Source organism: Lissotriton vulgaris, chromosome 1_2 (assembly GCF_964263255.1).
Source record: "Lissotriton vulgaris chromosome 1_2, aLisVul1.2, whole genome shotgun sequence".
Lineage (NCBI taxonomy): Eukaryota > Metazoa > Chordata > Amphibia > Caudata > Salamandridae > Lissotriton > Lissotriton vulgaris.
The window spans coordinates 110,917,459-110,932,080 of record NC_141686.1 but is presented as its reverse complement, the minus strand read 5'-3'; the positions used below and the strand labels follow the sequence as shown (position 1 = coordinate 110,932,080).

The 14,622-nt window shown below is 42.3% G+C and overlaps 1 protein-coding gene across 1 annotated transcript in view; it reads left to right on the top strand.

Moving 5' to 3' along the window:
- LOC147734647 (protein mono-ADP-ribosyltransferase PARP12-like) overlaps window positions 1-14,622 on the top strand; it is a 235,978-nt gene that overhangs the window by 129,528 nt on the left and 91,828 nt on the right. The window lies entirely within an intron of this gene.

The following is a 14,622-nucleotide window of genomic DNA, read 5'->3' as shown; positions in this document are numbered from 1 at the left end:
TTTCCCACTAGTTGCTAAAATATAATTTGCTCAAAAATTCATTTTTAAGGAAGCAGAAAGAGGGGTCAAATTTAAGTAAAGGAATTAATCATGTATTTATTTGGTCTCAAACCTCCTGGGAAATCTGAAACCAACATGGTTACTAAAAGTTTAAGCTCACTGCATCTTTGGTATGAAAATATCTACTTGTTGACATCGCATGCTTAGAGAGCCACTGCATTGGCTTGCAAGCCGATTCGCGAGAGAGCTGGATGCAATTTCCTTCAAATAATCTCCCTAATCCAAATCAGTTAGTTCTGTGGTGGACGAGGTTTAATGGTTGGGTTTAGGTGTGTCTCTCTTTTCCTGGGTAGTCTCAGCATTTTTAAGTGAATATTATGTGGTAGATTTACTAAAAAACCATGCTACACAGAGCAGTAACCAAAGTTGCTGTGCTGCATTGAGCAAGAGGGAGAAAGCTGGACAGCGCCAGATCTGTTCAGATATGGCGCTGCCCTCCTCTATCCGTAGCGTTGGAGCAAATCAGGCTTCTTAGCATCACCCAAAAACCTTTCCACAGTAGCATCCGGCATGGCTCGCGGGTGGTTATGCGGGCCCCAAGAGATCCAATGGGATGGCATGGGAGGGGTCGCGCGGCGGCGAAGGGTTCCATGGTGGAAATATTTGAAACATATATATTATCTTACCTTACCGCCGGCCGAGTACTGCGTCTCTGCTTCTGCTCTCCTCATGCACATTGAGGAACAGGAAGCAGGCTCCACTGACCAGTCACAATGCTGCAAATTACCTTTGTGATTGATAAGCACCCAAGCTCTCTTGACCAATCACAATGCTGCAATGCAGTGTTGTGATTAGTTTTGAGCATCCTGCCCAACAACGGAATGGAGTTCTGGGCATGCTCTCCTTCAGGCTGTAATGCAGCCTGCATGAAAAACAGGTAACATGTGCATGACTGTTTTGGGCAGCCAGACCAAACAGTCATTGGGCACTTAGGAGTGGGCAAACCACTCCTTCCCTGCTCTGCTACAAGAGCAGAGCAGCTCAACCAACTCACCTGCGAAAGCAGCAGGAAGCAGCATAAAATGATAACTCAAAGTTAGTATTTTATGTTTCTGCTTCGCACTTGCTTAAAAGCAGTGGGGTGATACTCCTCTGCATTTGCACCATAATTCAATGGTGACTATGGGTCTGATTACAATGGCACACCCTATTGGAAATTGGGATCGCCGGACAGACTGTCGGCAGTTCCTTAAGAGGCAGTATTATGCCACCACGGTGGTCGCCTATCTTTTGTATTGCGGTGGGTGCTGCTGGCTGCAGCACATGCCGCAATACAAACAAGCATTTGCAATGCAATCGTCTCGCCTTTGGGACCTTAAATGTATTTAGTTATGCAGCACATTAGCCTGGGTGCTGAAACATCTACTCTTCTTTAACATGGAGGGAAAGTAAGCACAAAACTGCGTGACACCCCTGGTATGGGAACAAGTTGAGAAAAATATTGCCTTTCAGCGGGAAATGGCATAGTCCAAAGCTTTGTGTTTTAATACACAATCAGGACCTTTGGTGGTCATATCACTGAAAATACTAGATTTTGAATAAAATATTGTCTACGGGTGCTTGTGGATTATATTAGGGCTGGCGTGAAACTTGCCACTGATGGCAGTGAGACCGCCACCGACAGGCTGTCGGTGGCAGTCTCGCCGCCATCGTAATCGGCCTCTAGGTTATGTCTAGCCTAGGTTTTGTATTGGAAGGGTGCCTTTCCAGTGCAAAATACAATGCTTAGGCAAATTTTAAAACTTTTCTCACTCTGGTTGTGTGCTGTATAGTACAAATTTCTCCTTTTAAAACTTGCCACAAAGATATGTTATTTTTTGTTGCAAAATCCAGCCTGCTGTTGTTAGTAGATAGGGCTCTGCGGAGATATAGATGGTTGTATGGGATCGCTCACTTAACACCTGTGGAACGCCCCATTGCAATTCTTTGCATTACTTCCAGACGACTTTCCATAAAAAAACTTGTTTTGCACATGAAAGTAAACTCAGAATAATGATTTTGTGGTGGTATGCATAAATTTGGTGTAGCAAACCTAGTGCAAAATTTGGTAAATCTGCCCCGTTGTGCCTTATTCACTTTGTAGGCTTTCATTCATTGTCTTCATTAGCAGACCGAGCTTTGGGCATAGGTGCAAAGTTGTATTGACCAGTGAGGCCAAGAAGCTGATCAGAAGGAGGGTTGACAGAGACTTGACATCTAGCAAAGGTACAAGAAAACCTTTTCACCATCTGGTTCAATGCATATTTTAAACCTTCCCCTTAATGAGGCGGGAACACCTCTTCGATACTCACTACTCCTCCATAGCATTTGCTGCCCTGGCCGACCTCCTACTTCGGCTCGCCGGGGTCTCTCCGCTCCGCCATGGCACACATCCGCCTGCTCTTTGTAAGTAGCTGGTAATTTGGGGAACATCCTTTACGACGCGGAGGTTACCCCGCGCTACCATTACGACGCGTCTCTTACAATGCAAGTCGTAACCACGACTTGCGCTGGAGGGCGCTCAAGGACAAGGAATAGTTAATTTACTATTCCAACACCTTCCCTACTATCCACGGGGACTGGTGTTGGAATAGTAAATTAAACTATTCCTAAGTCCGCACCCTACAGCGCAAGTCGTGGTAACGACTTGCGTTGTAAAACACGCATTGTAACGGTACGCGTGGTAATAACCGGCGTCGTACCGTCATACATCCTGGTAATTTACCACACACAAATGTTACATAAATAAGTAAAATAAATACCTAAGAATGCAAGGCAAGGACGGTCTGACTTTCTTTTGCAAAAGTAGCAACAATAGTTTGAAAACTGCTTTTGCTAACAATGTATCTAATGACCAGTAACTTGTAATCGTGTACCGCTTTTTGGCGTTTCCGATCTATAAATATTGTCTTGAACATATTTTTACTTTTAAGGCAAAGATCTACAAAATAGCATTTGTTACAGTGCAGTTGAGTCAACTTAGGAAGTGACTAGCAAGCCCTTTTCCTCTGGTCCCACCCTGTAGAGCGCTATATTCGGGCTTTCAGGTTTTTAATGTGCTGTCCGTGATAACAAAGTTGTTGACAAACGTATTTTAGAGCATCCCTTCCTAGAAATCTGACAATGTTGTAAAGGTTTTGGAAACATCTGCCTGATCCATATTTGAAAAGTCAGGTAGAAAGGCGAGAGAAAAAATTCTTTTAAAAACTGCAGAGATGTTTGTATGGATTCAGTTGTTTACTTTGGCGTTAAACCCTTCTGCTCCCCCTCTATAAATGGTTGTTTGACCAGATCAGAGAAAATCAATTCGTTCAGCATCTGTTCTCGCCTCATTACATTTAGGAACGATATCCCTTCGGCGCGCAGCTGCAAGTGTAGAACAAACTCCCGTTCCCAGGCACGCCTTCATTGAAGTCTCTTCTGTGCTGCTTCTTTCTAATGTTTTCCACAGCCTTTTTACGCGGTGAGCTTTCAACAGATCTTGTTTGCTGGTGTCGCCCATTGTGCCTCTCCTTAAAGGTGCTGCTTCCCTTTTCAAGTAACCCTCTTTCACCTTGGCCCCTTCTCCGTTAAGCGCTAAGGGCTCTGGTGTGTTGCAGATCCCCTATTACTCTGGTCTGTCCACCCTTCTCTGGAGCTATTGGTGTACATCCATCCCTTTCATTTCCTAGAGAGGTGCCATCCCAATCCAACCCACATACTCCCACTCCACACACATGCACTCCAAACAAAACAAGCATTTGCAATGTAATAGGTCTCACATTTATGCGAGTTTGAACAGTTGGCATTGTAAATGATAATGTCTTTTATTTATATTTTGTTTTTTAAAACTTAAATAAAAGGCATTGTCATTTGCAATGCTAATAGCCTAAACTCTCGCAAATGCGAGACCTAGTGTATTGCAGATGCTTGTTAAATACACCAACCAAGCTTGTCTCCCATTTTTTTTTAAATGTCGCTTGTCAGCATTTAGAAATAGGGTGTTCGAGGCATGTGTGCTGTAGATACACATACTTTGCTTACTCCTGCCATCTTGTGTTGGGTCCGGATGTTTGCAAGTTATTTTTCTTCGAAGAAGTCTTTTCTAGTCAGGAGGTAAGGTGACTCCTCCTTTCAGTGAAAGTGCGCAGGGTCATTGACTCCATTGTTATATTGTTTTTTTCCACCACCAGGTTCGGACGTGTGTTGCTGCTTTGCGGTTCGAAACCGTTCTTCACCTTCCCCCTCGACCCGCAATCCTCTCTACCCATGATGGTATTGTTTCCGTGCGCGTTTCCCACTTCTCCACATTTCGTTTCGACATCAGAATCGACTTCGATCGGAAAGCTTCGCAAATGGCCTTTGAGGCCTAACTGCTCTGAGTCAGCTCTCTGTCGATGGATCGGACTCCGTTTAAATTCTGTCCTCTGTGCCATGTGATATATTTGCGCACCGACTCACACAAAGTGTGCAACTTGTGCGTGTATCCCGAGCAAAAAGAAGAAACCTGCGACGCTTGAAGATCTTTCCGATCAAAGAAGACTCTTCGCCATCATCAGGCTATACGTCGCGAGATGCTGCATCAAAAAAACAAAGACACTCCTGAAATCTTCAGTGAAAATTACGACCAAGAAGACACCGGGGCATCAGCCGCAGAGGAGGAGGAAGCCTTCCCTGAACAAGACTTCGAGTCGGATCTCGAGATAGACCTCGACTCTTAAGAACTGCCGCAGGGACAAAGTGAGGTGAGTACCGAAGGCCCCTTGCCCCCACAAACTCCCAATAAACACAAAGCTTCGACACCACCTCTGCCTTTTGGCCAAGTTCGCCACCGACATCATGTTTCCGACGCCCCGCTTTCAGGCCCGGCTCCGAAACGGATAGTCAAGCCCTCCGGCTCGGTACTGATCCGTCAAAAGTCCTCCTTGGAGCCAAAGCCCTCCGATTCAAGTAAAAGTCCGGCTCAGAGCTGAAATCCTCCATGTCAAAAACGGATCTATGACATAATATCGACAGACAGAATATAGACATACAGAAATATCGAAGCAAAAATATCGACATAAAAAATATCGAAGTTCTATCTACATAAAGGTAAGTATAAAAATATCAAAAAAATATATAGTTGTACAAAAATATCGAAGTAAAAAATATCGTTTTTTTAATGTATTAATAATAATGTAAAAATAATGTAAAAATACATATAATTGAACAAATTATAGATATAAACATTAAAACATATTTAAAAAATAATAATTAATACATGTACATTTAAAATAAATAAAAAAATCTACATATGAATTAATATATATACTTACTCCACATATTGCATCAGTAGGGAAAGCGTTGGATAGCGTAGGGGTAAAAATTACTATTCCCGCTCCAGTGAGTGCAACAATAGGGAAAACGTTGGATAGCGTAGGGGTAAAAATTACTATTCCAACTCCAGAGGGTGCAACAGTAGGGAAAGCGTTGGATAGCGTAGGGGTAAAAATTAATATTCCAACTTCAAAGGGTGCAACAGTAGGGAAAGCGTTGGATAGCGTAGAGGTAAAAATTAGTATTCCCACTCCAAAGGGTGCAACAGTAGGGAAAGCGTTGGATAGCGTAGGGATAAAAATTACTATTCCAACTTCAGAGGGTACAACAGTAGAGAAAGCATTGGATAGCGTAGGGGTAATAATTACTATTCCCACTCCAGAGGGTGCAACAGTAGGGAAAGCGTTGGATAGCGTAGAGGTAAAAATTACTATTCCCAATCCAGAGAGTGCATCAGTAGGGAAAGCATTGGATAGCGTAAGGTTAAACATTACTTTTCCCACTCCAAAGGGTGCAACAGTAGGGAAAGCATTGGATAGCGTGGGGGTAAAAATTACTATTCCCAATCCAGAGAGTGCAACAGTAGGGAAAGCATTGGATAGCGTAAGGTTAAACATTACTTTTCCCACTCCAGAGGGTGCAACAGTAGGGAAAGCGCTGGATAGCGTAGGGGTAAAAATTACTATTCCCACTCCAGAGGGTGCAACAGTAGGGAAAGCGTTGGATAGCGTAGGGATAAAAATTACTATTCCCACTCCAGAGGGTGCAACAGTAGGGAAAGCGTTGGATAGCATGGGGGTAAAAATTACTATTCCCACTTCAGAGGGTGCAATAGTAGCGAAAGCGCAGGATAGCATAGGCGTTATATTATCATACTTATCAATTACATATTTATTTAAAGAAAAAAAAGATGTAATATTTTGTTTACAAAAATATATTACTAAATTCCAAATATTTATAATTATTATTTACTAAAATAAAAAAAAATACTTCCCACGCTACTCCCCCTTTAACACACAACACACTACACATACAAAAACACAATTAATCTAAATATCAATTAATCAATTAATAACAATTAATATTATTAAATTGATGCAATTATAAATTAACTAATTGACAAATGTTAATTACGAATTAATAATTAATGACCAATTAATAATTAATTACCAAGAAATGTACAAGAATAAACAATATTAATACATTCTTTATAATTGATATAAATTAATTTTAAAAAACGAATTACCAATTAATTAATTAATAATTCATTAATAACAAATACCAATAAATAAATAGAATCTCTTTCATTAATTTAATTTAATTATTTCACACCCTATTCCCCTATAAACACACAACCCACTACATATAAATAAATTACATAACAAATGTAATTATCATTTAATCACTTAATAAAAATTCATTACCAATTAATTATTAATTAACAATAACAGAAAATAAAAATATATTACTACATTAACGCTAATTAATTTAAATAACTAATTAATAATAATTAATTACCAATTCATTGTTATTTGCAATTAATTATTAATAAAAAAATAAATTATTAATTATAATTAAATTACTTTCCACCCTATTCCCCTATAAACCCACAACCCGCTCTGATACTAAAACGCAAAATGTAAACAAAACTACCAATTTCTAAACATACATTAAAAACATGTTTAACAAACATATAAAATACATAATAAAATACATAACATTAAACAAAATTTCGATATTATTAACATATATACCTTAAAATCGATATTCTGTCCATCGATATTATTGCACATCGATATTCTATACCATCAAAATTAAAACATCGATATTATTGTATATCGATATTTTAATTTCCATATTTTGGCTACCTACAGTCAAAAACCAAGCAGCCTTCGGAGCTGAAAATGTCCATGCCGAAAGGACAGCTTCCGCCGGCACCAAAGACACCGGCACCGAAAACCTCCCTGCTGAAGCACAAAGAGGCCCCTTTGGATCCGAAAGTGGACATTATTCCATTAGCACCAGATCCAAAGCAAAAGAAGCTATATATTAACCCCGAGACTGGCCATATTCATACAAAACTATATAACAAAAAAGAGGAGTACCACCATAAAAAGATGCTCAGAGAGTGATTTTTGGTGGGATGAAATTCTAATGAGGAAAAAGAAGAAGTCCTTCTTTGTTTTTAATAAACCCCTCACTCACCGACCTGGCCGGTGACATGCTTCATCATCGGGGCCACCTTGACAGCCGAGTGCCATCAAGGTGTGCTGCGACACCTGGAATACAGTGGAGCGGGTATGTGAGTGATGAATGCAAGAAAAAAAGTATGTGAGTTAAAAACTGTCCTGGTATGGCTTATATGTGAAAAATGTATTCTTAAGACTACTGGAAAATGATAAAAACAGTGTGTGTCGATACAATAAAGGTTTTATTATGACCAAGTGTATCTGTAATATATGTGCAAGGTCTACATGTTTCAAACCGAGTGGAAAATGCCGGTTTTTCTTCAGAACCAAAAAGGAATTGGGTGGTCAGGGTACACTAACGCCCTGCCATACCTGCAATCCTTTGTTCCCAAGTAACAAAATTAGTTACTGGGCAAGAAAAAGGTAACCCAGGAGTGGTTACGTAAAATAGCCCAAAAACCTGTAAGGAAAGAAAATGTATAAGTCACAAAAACTAGTTACGTGCCTGTAACGTAGTGAAGTGACGAAATCTGCTCTTTCCGTGAATCATGCCACACTCAATTAATGCGGACTAATCAGGTGCGATTGTGCTGCTCAAATAGAGAGCCAGTTTCAACTTGGCGTGGTGAAAATAATACTATTTCTTGACACACCTATCAATATAAGTGTGCATGGTGAAAAGAGCGTGTTTTGTTTACCGCTCGCTACCTCGGAATATAGGTGCGTGATTAAGTAACATTCATATCCTTAAAAGTGAAAAGGATTACCGAAGTGCTATTGCTTCAACATGCTCCAGACATGACAATACATAACAAACACTACACGTAACACACAGTATAAATAAATCGTGCTTACTCATAATCAGGGGTCATTAGGCTGCACTGGATTAGAGGGAAGGGAGGCCACAGTCATATTCTGTAAATAAAGAGGAATAAGCTGAGTACCCGATGGTATGCTCGTCGGTACAAGAAAGCTTCGCAAGTGGAGAATGGGAGAGATCGCGTTTCGTTTCCGAAATGCCATGATCTACTTACAGTTTCTGTGGTTAGTTTAGGCGGTATACCTATTTAGCCCCTCCATGCGCCCGTTAGGAGCCAAATGCAGAGCCGGAGTTAAAGGCAGCCGCCGTCGGGGTGGGCGTGGTCTCAGTAGCGTGACGGCGTCACGTGTCCCTCTGAGAGCGTACGGAAGCCTGTTGGGCACATGTGCGGGGCAACCATGGGAACACGTTAGCGTTTCGAGGTGTTCAAGTTACGGAGTAACTATGGAAACGTGTTAGCGTTTCGGGGTATTTAGTTTATTGGGAGAGAACTGACAAACAGAGAGGGAGTTAATAAAAAACATTTTCATTGACACGGTGCTGTTGGCACGCAAGTGGGGTAAAATTCAGGATTGTTATTAACATTAAAACCATGATAGTAAAGGTGGCATGAGGACGTAGGAGGAGTGACACAAAAAATATATATGTGTCATTAACATAATGGATGGTATGATAACTACAGGATAGATACCCTCCCTCCTAATCAGAATTAGAGAGTAAAACAAATGGGATAAAGACCAGTAGGTATAACCCTCGAGATCAGGGGGCAGGAAAATAAACAGTGGGCAGGAAGTCTCAAGAAGTGCTCAGGAGGAAACAGTCATTAGAGCACATTAGCCCATGGTATATTATCATTTAGACCATTTAGATGTGTAGATAGTCTGTACACCCATCTTTGCTCTTTCTCATACAGACGTTTCTGTAAGTTGGGTCCAGGTGATATTTGTTCAATGACAGTCCATACCATGTCGTTTGGTGTGTGAACCTTCTCTATAAAGTGATCTTTTAGCCGGGTTGCATTTTTCTTGCAGCGTATGGTGCTGTGGTGTTCGCAAATCCTTTGCTTCACTTTTCTGGTGCGGTTTCCTATGTACTGTTTTTTACATGTACATTCGATCAAATACACCAGATTACTACTGTTGCAGTTGGTGTGAGAGACCTGTCTCCATGTTTTACCTGTTTCCTTGTCCAATGTTTTTGTGTTCCTTGTCAGATGACAAACGCTACAATTTCCGCAGCTGTAATGTCCAGTTACATCCGGTAGACCTCAAGTTCTTGTGATAGATTGAGCAGCTGATGCTGTGCTTGCTTTGGGTCTGGTATTGACCAGAGTGTCCTTGAGGCTGTGAGAATTTTTGAAAGAAAACAGTGGTTTCTCCCAGTGTAGATTTCCAGTGTTTATGATTGTCCAGTGCTTGTTTATACTTCTGGTCACCTGATTCGATATTGAGTTGAACGTAGTCACACATGTCAGGGGTATTCCACCATTCACCTCAGTTTTTTCTTCAAGTAGTACCTCTCTGGGCTGATTTCTGGCCCTCTTTTGACATTTGCTCACAATTCTGTTAGGATATCCACGCTTTCCTAGTTTCTCAGATAAGTCCTTTGCTTATTCTTTGTATTCAGACATTTACTGCAGTTTCTGCGCAATCTTAAAAATTGTCCATAAGGTAGGTTCTCCCTCAAAGGGCGAGGGTGAAAGCTCTCAAATCTTAACAGGTTATTTTTTGCGGTAGGTTTATAGTGAGTTTTTGTCTCCAGGTGATTGTTCTCTTTGCTGATAACTACATCTAGAAACACAATTTTTTCTTTGTTATAGCAATTGGTGAATCTGAGGTTATTGTCGCAAGTATTTATCCAGGTGATGAATTGATCCAGATGTTCGACAGGTCCTTGCCAGATTGCTAGGACGTCGTCGATGTAACGTTTCCAAAAAGTCAAATTTTCCTGGAAAGGGTTTTTCTCATTCAAGATGAACTTTTTTTCAAAATCAAAAACGTACAACCCAGCTACGCTAGGGGCAAAAACGCTTCCCATTGATGTGCCCCCAGTTCGTAAGTAGAGGGTACCTTCGAAATCAAAGTAGTTGCGTTTTAATGCCATCTTGGCACATTCCAGGATGAAAGCTTTTGGTGTGTGAAAGGGCCAATCTGCATTATCTAAGGTGTTTTCGAGGACTTGGATGGTGTCGTCCTGGGGTATGCTTGTATAAAGACTTTCAATGTCAAAACTTAGTAGGACAGTATTTTCGTCAACCTCCAGATTCTGTAGTAGGTTCAATAGGCTCTTTGTATCTTTGTAGCCGTGTTTTGAACAATAGTCTTTAGGAAAAAATCACAGAACCTCGACAAAGGCTCTAACAAGGAGCCAATGCCTGAGAAAATTGGGCGTCCTGGAGGGGGTAACCTACCCTTATGCATTTTAGGCAGGATATAGAAATAAGGGATTTTTCCTTCAGTGGTACATAGGTAATCTGCTTCCTGCTTGGATATTCCGCCAGAGGTTTCTGCAGTTATGACTAGCTGATGAATTTATGCTCTCAATTCGTTCGTGGGATCTGTATTTAGAATCTGATAATTCCTGGTGTCACTGAGGAGTCGGATACATTCCTCGCGATAAGTGGTTATATCCATAACCACCAGACCCCCACCTTTGTCAGCTGGTTTGATTATAGTGGTTTCACAGGCACGTAGTTCAGTTAGTGCTGTGTTTTCGGCTCTGCTCATGTTTTGGAATTGGGTGGAAGCCTACATTTTTTCAACATCATTATATATGGCTTGTTCGAAAGCAATCAATTCCACCGGGATAGTGTGTGGAGGTGGCATAAAGGTGGATTTTACCCTTAGTCCACTTTCATTTTCCACTTCACATTCTCTTGGTGGGCCCTGTTTTTCAAAAAAAGCTTTTAGTCTTAGTTTTCTAAAAAAAACAGCCAATTCGCAATGTAATTGGAATTTGTCCAAACGGGCTGTGGGGACAAACCCAAGTCCTTTATTCAAGACACACTCTTCTGTAGGTGTTAGTGGTCTTGAAGACAAGTTGGTAACTAGGGTCTCGCACTGCTGGGCCCTGCCTTGCTCTTTGTTCTGTTGCTCACTGGGTCGTCCTCCTCTCAGTGTACTTGGTTGGGTTGTCTGTTTTTTCTTCTTCCCCGTCTGCCCCTGTGAAAAAAAGGGGGCCGAAATTGGTTTTGATGAAAAGGGGGTGGTTGGAAATGTGGCTGGAAAGGAGGTTGCCATCCATACATTGGGAAATTTGCTGAATGATTAAAGGGGTCTTGGAACATAGGAGGGTTGAAACTAGGCCAGAAGTTTCCCTGTCCTCTTCTACCCCCTCTGCCTCGCTGTTTGTTATTACTGGCGTTTGACCCATTGCTACTGCCTGATGAATTGCTCGAACTATCGGAATCAGATGTAGGTTTTTCGGGTGGTTTAAAGTCAGGGTAAGAGTAAGGGTAGGTTTTGACGAAGGAGAACCTTTTCAGATCCTTTTGGAATTTTGTGACTTTTTGTTGAGTCAAGTTATCCTTATATTCATTTATCTCTTTGTTTATTTCATCAAGTTTTCTTTTGTACCCAGTGATGCTTGCCTTGATGTGTGTCTCAGTTTTTTGGATTTCAATTTGGATAGCTTCTGACAATCTTAGAGCAGTTTTTAAAATTAGTACAATCCAATCATGCGTACAATGCCAAGCTATTAAGGCCCAACCTTTTCTGAAAGTGGGATCATTTAGAAAGATCCGTGGTGCATTTGTCACCAGAAGGCCCTTCAGGGCCATGTTGTTCGTCACATACTCCTTCAGTATGGTGCCATGTAGTATAGTCCTTATACGACCCCTCTTCATCTCTGTCAGCTTCTCCCAATCACCTGTCTGTGATATTGTCTGTGAGATGCTGGCATCTGCAAACCCAAAGATTTCGCCCATGATGGCGTCAATCTCTTCTGTAGAATATGTAAGGCCTTGATTTTCCCCCATGTTGGTAGCCGTGTGTATTAGTGGAGTGTTTTACGGGTCAAGTGGATCAAAGAAGGACAAAACTCTTGCAGCTGTGCGCTGCCAAGGTATGTAATCAACAAATGGAGAGAGTGAAGGGATTTTTATCCACCTCGGTGGACGGAAGAGTACTCCTGATCCCCTAAGATAGGTAACTATATAACAACAAGCATTTGCAATGCAATAGGTCTCGCATTAGGAAAGTTTGAGCTATTGGTCTTGTAGATGACAAATCTTTTATTTATGTGTTGGTTTTGAAAATAGCGAAATTAATGGCTTTGTCATTTACAATGCCAATACTTTTAACTTTTGCAAATGTGACACCTATAGCATTTGTAATGCAACATGTTTTGTATTTACGTGACTATTGCATTAAGAGGGTGGTCGCTGCAGGGGCCTCTCATCCTTCCGAGGACGTTTGGGTTGGGGTGCAGTTCGGCGGGCGATGGGAGGACAGGGCGGGAGTCGTGCACTGTCTGTTCCAGAGTGGGCCAAAAAATAAATAAAACCAGTGGCGGGGATCCCGAGACAAAACATAAGCAACGCAAATGCATGCCAGATAAAGTAAACTGCGCATTGTGTCGGTTCTTTAGAGGGGAGGGAGTGAAAGGAAAAGAGAGGACGACTGAAGGGGGCGTTTTAAAACCAGAATGGATGCCCCACAGCCGTGAGCTTTGAGGTGCAAGCAGATGGGGCAACGATGCAGTGCTGTGATGTTTCAATGCGCCCTGGCACCACGTGGTTGTAGATGGGGGGTGTTGGTACAATTGGGGTGTTGGGGGGGAAGGGGATGGTTTGTATTAGCTGTGCTGGGCGGCCGAGCAGCAGCGCTTATTGAGCTGGCCATTAGCCCGTGTTGTGAATACTTACATGCTGTGTGTCTTTAGTCACAAACTGCACGTACTCAGAAGTGCATGCATGCCAGTGTGTCCCTACGCCAGCCAGGGTTTACTGAAGTAGAAAGTAGAGTGGGATAAAAGCACGCTCGAGTGTGGCAGTAAAAGGGGGTGGGGGCACATTTCGGCAACTTTGGCCAAAGTACTCAAGGGGTGGTGGCTTGCAGGAAGGGAGATTTGCATGAATTGGGTGGTCGTCATGCAGGGGCCTTGCATCCTTCTGAGGCCCTTTGGGTTGGGGTGCAGTTCGGCGGGCGATGGGAGGACAGGGCGGGAGTCGTGCACGGTCTGTTCCAGAGTGGGACAAGAAATAAATAAAAACAGTGGCGGGGATCCCGAGACAAAACATAAGCAACACAGATGATTGCCAGATAAAGTAAACTGTGCACCGTGTCGGTTCTTTAGAGGGGAGGGAGTGAAAGGAAAAGAGAGGACGAGTGAAGGGGGAGTTTTAAAACGAGAATGGATGCCCCACAGCCAGTGCCCGACCTCAGCAGGAGCACAGCGCGCGCCTCCTCAGAACACAACTAGAAACAATTATTATGTTGAGTTAAGGGAGCCAAAGGATACAAAATAAATAGGAGATTAAAAAAAAGCATTTGTTTTATTTTAGGTGCAAGCATAGCGTGTCCGTTTTGAAAGCAGGGGTTCCAGGGGGATGCTGTTGGGGGCAGCCTTGCAGATCACGCCAAGCTGTAGAATGCCTTACGCCTCAGTTGAATAATTAACTTCCTATCTATATCTGGGAAGGTAAACAGCAGCAACACAAGCCCTAGACGCTCGTCCAGGCTGCCCAGGCGGCCAACGGACAGCTGGAATTTAAAATGTTTACTGTTTATCTGGAGTTTATTACCGTCTGCAGCACGGTCCTGCTGATGGAAGGAACACAGGAAATATGTGAAGCGATTTAGGATAACAGACTGTGAGCATCTGCCAGCACTTTACTGGACTGGGAACATTTGCATGATCTGGCTGCGTTCATTTGAATGGAACCGGCAGCGTTCCCTGCTTCATTTGCCAAGGGGACTATGAAGTATTCTAAATCTCGGGGACTACTTGTGGATCGCGTTGCCAAAAGAAGACGACTATTTGTTGTGGCTTTTGTATTCACGCGGCGGTCAGTGCATTTTTCAACCATTTATGGAAAAAGAACTCTGTGTTCGAGTTGGATTTGAAAACAGTGTATTCATTTAAAATCACACCGATACTTTGTGCGAGCTGTGTAAGCCGCGTTGGAGGTTTAATGTGCTCGGGATTCCTACGCTCCTGCTGGGTACTGCCATACATTCGAAGAACTCTGACATGGCTGCATATGTTCGGTGAACTTCTGGTACGTGCGCGATGCTCACGCAACGAGGCAGATGCCAGGTAACAAAGTGAAATCACTTG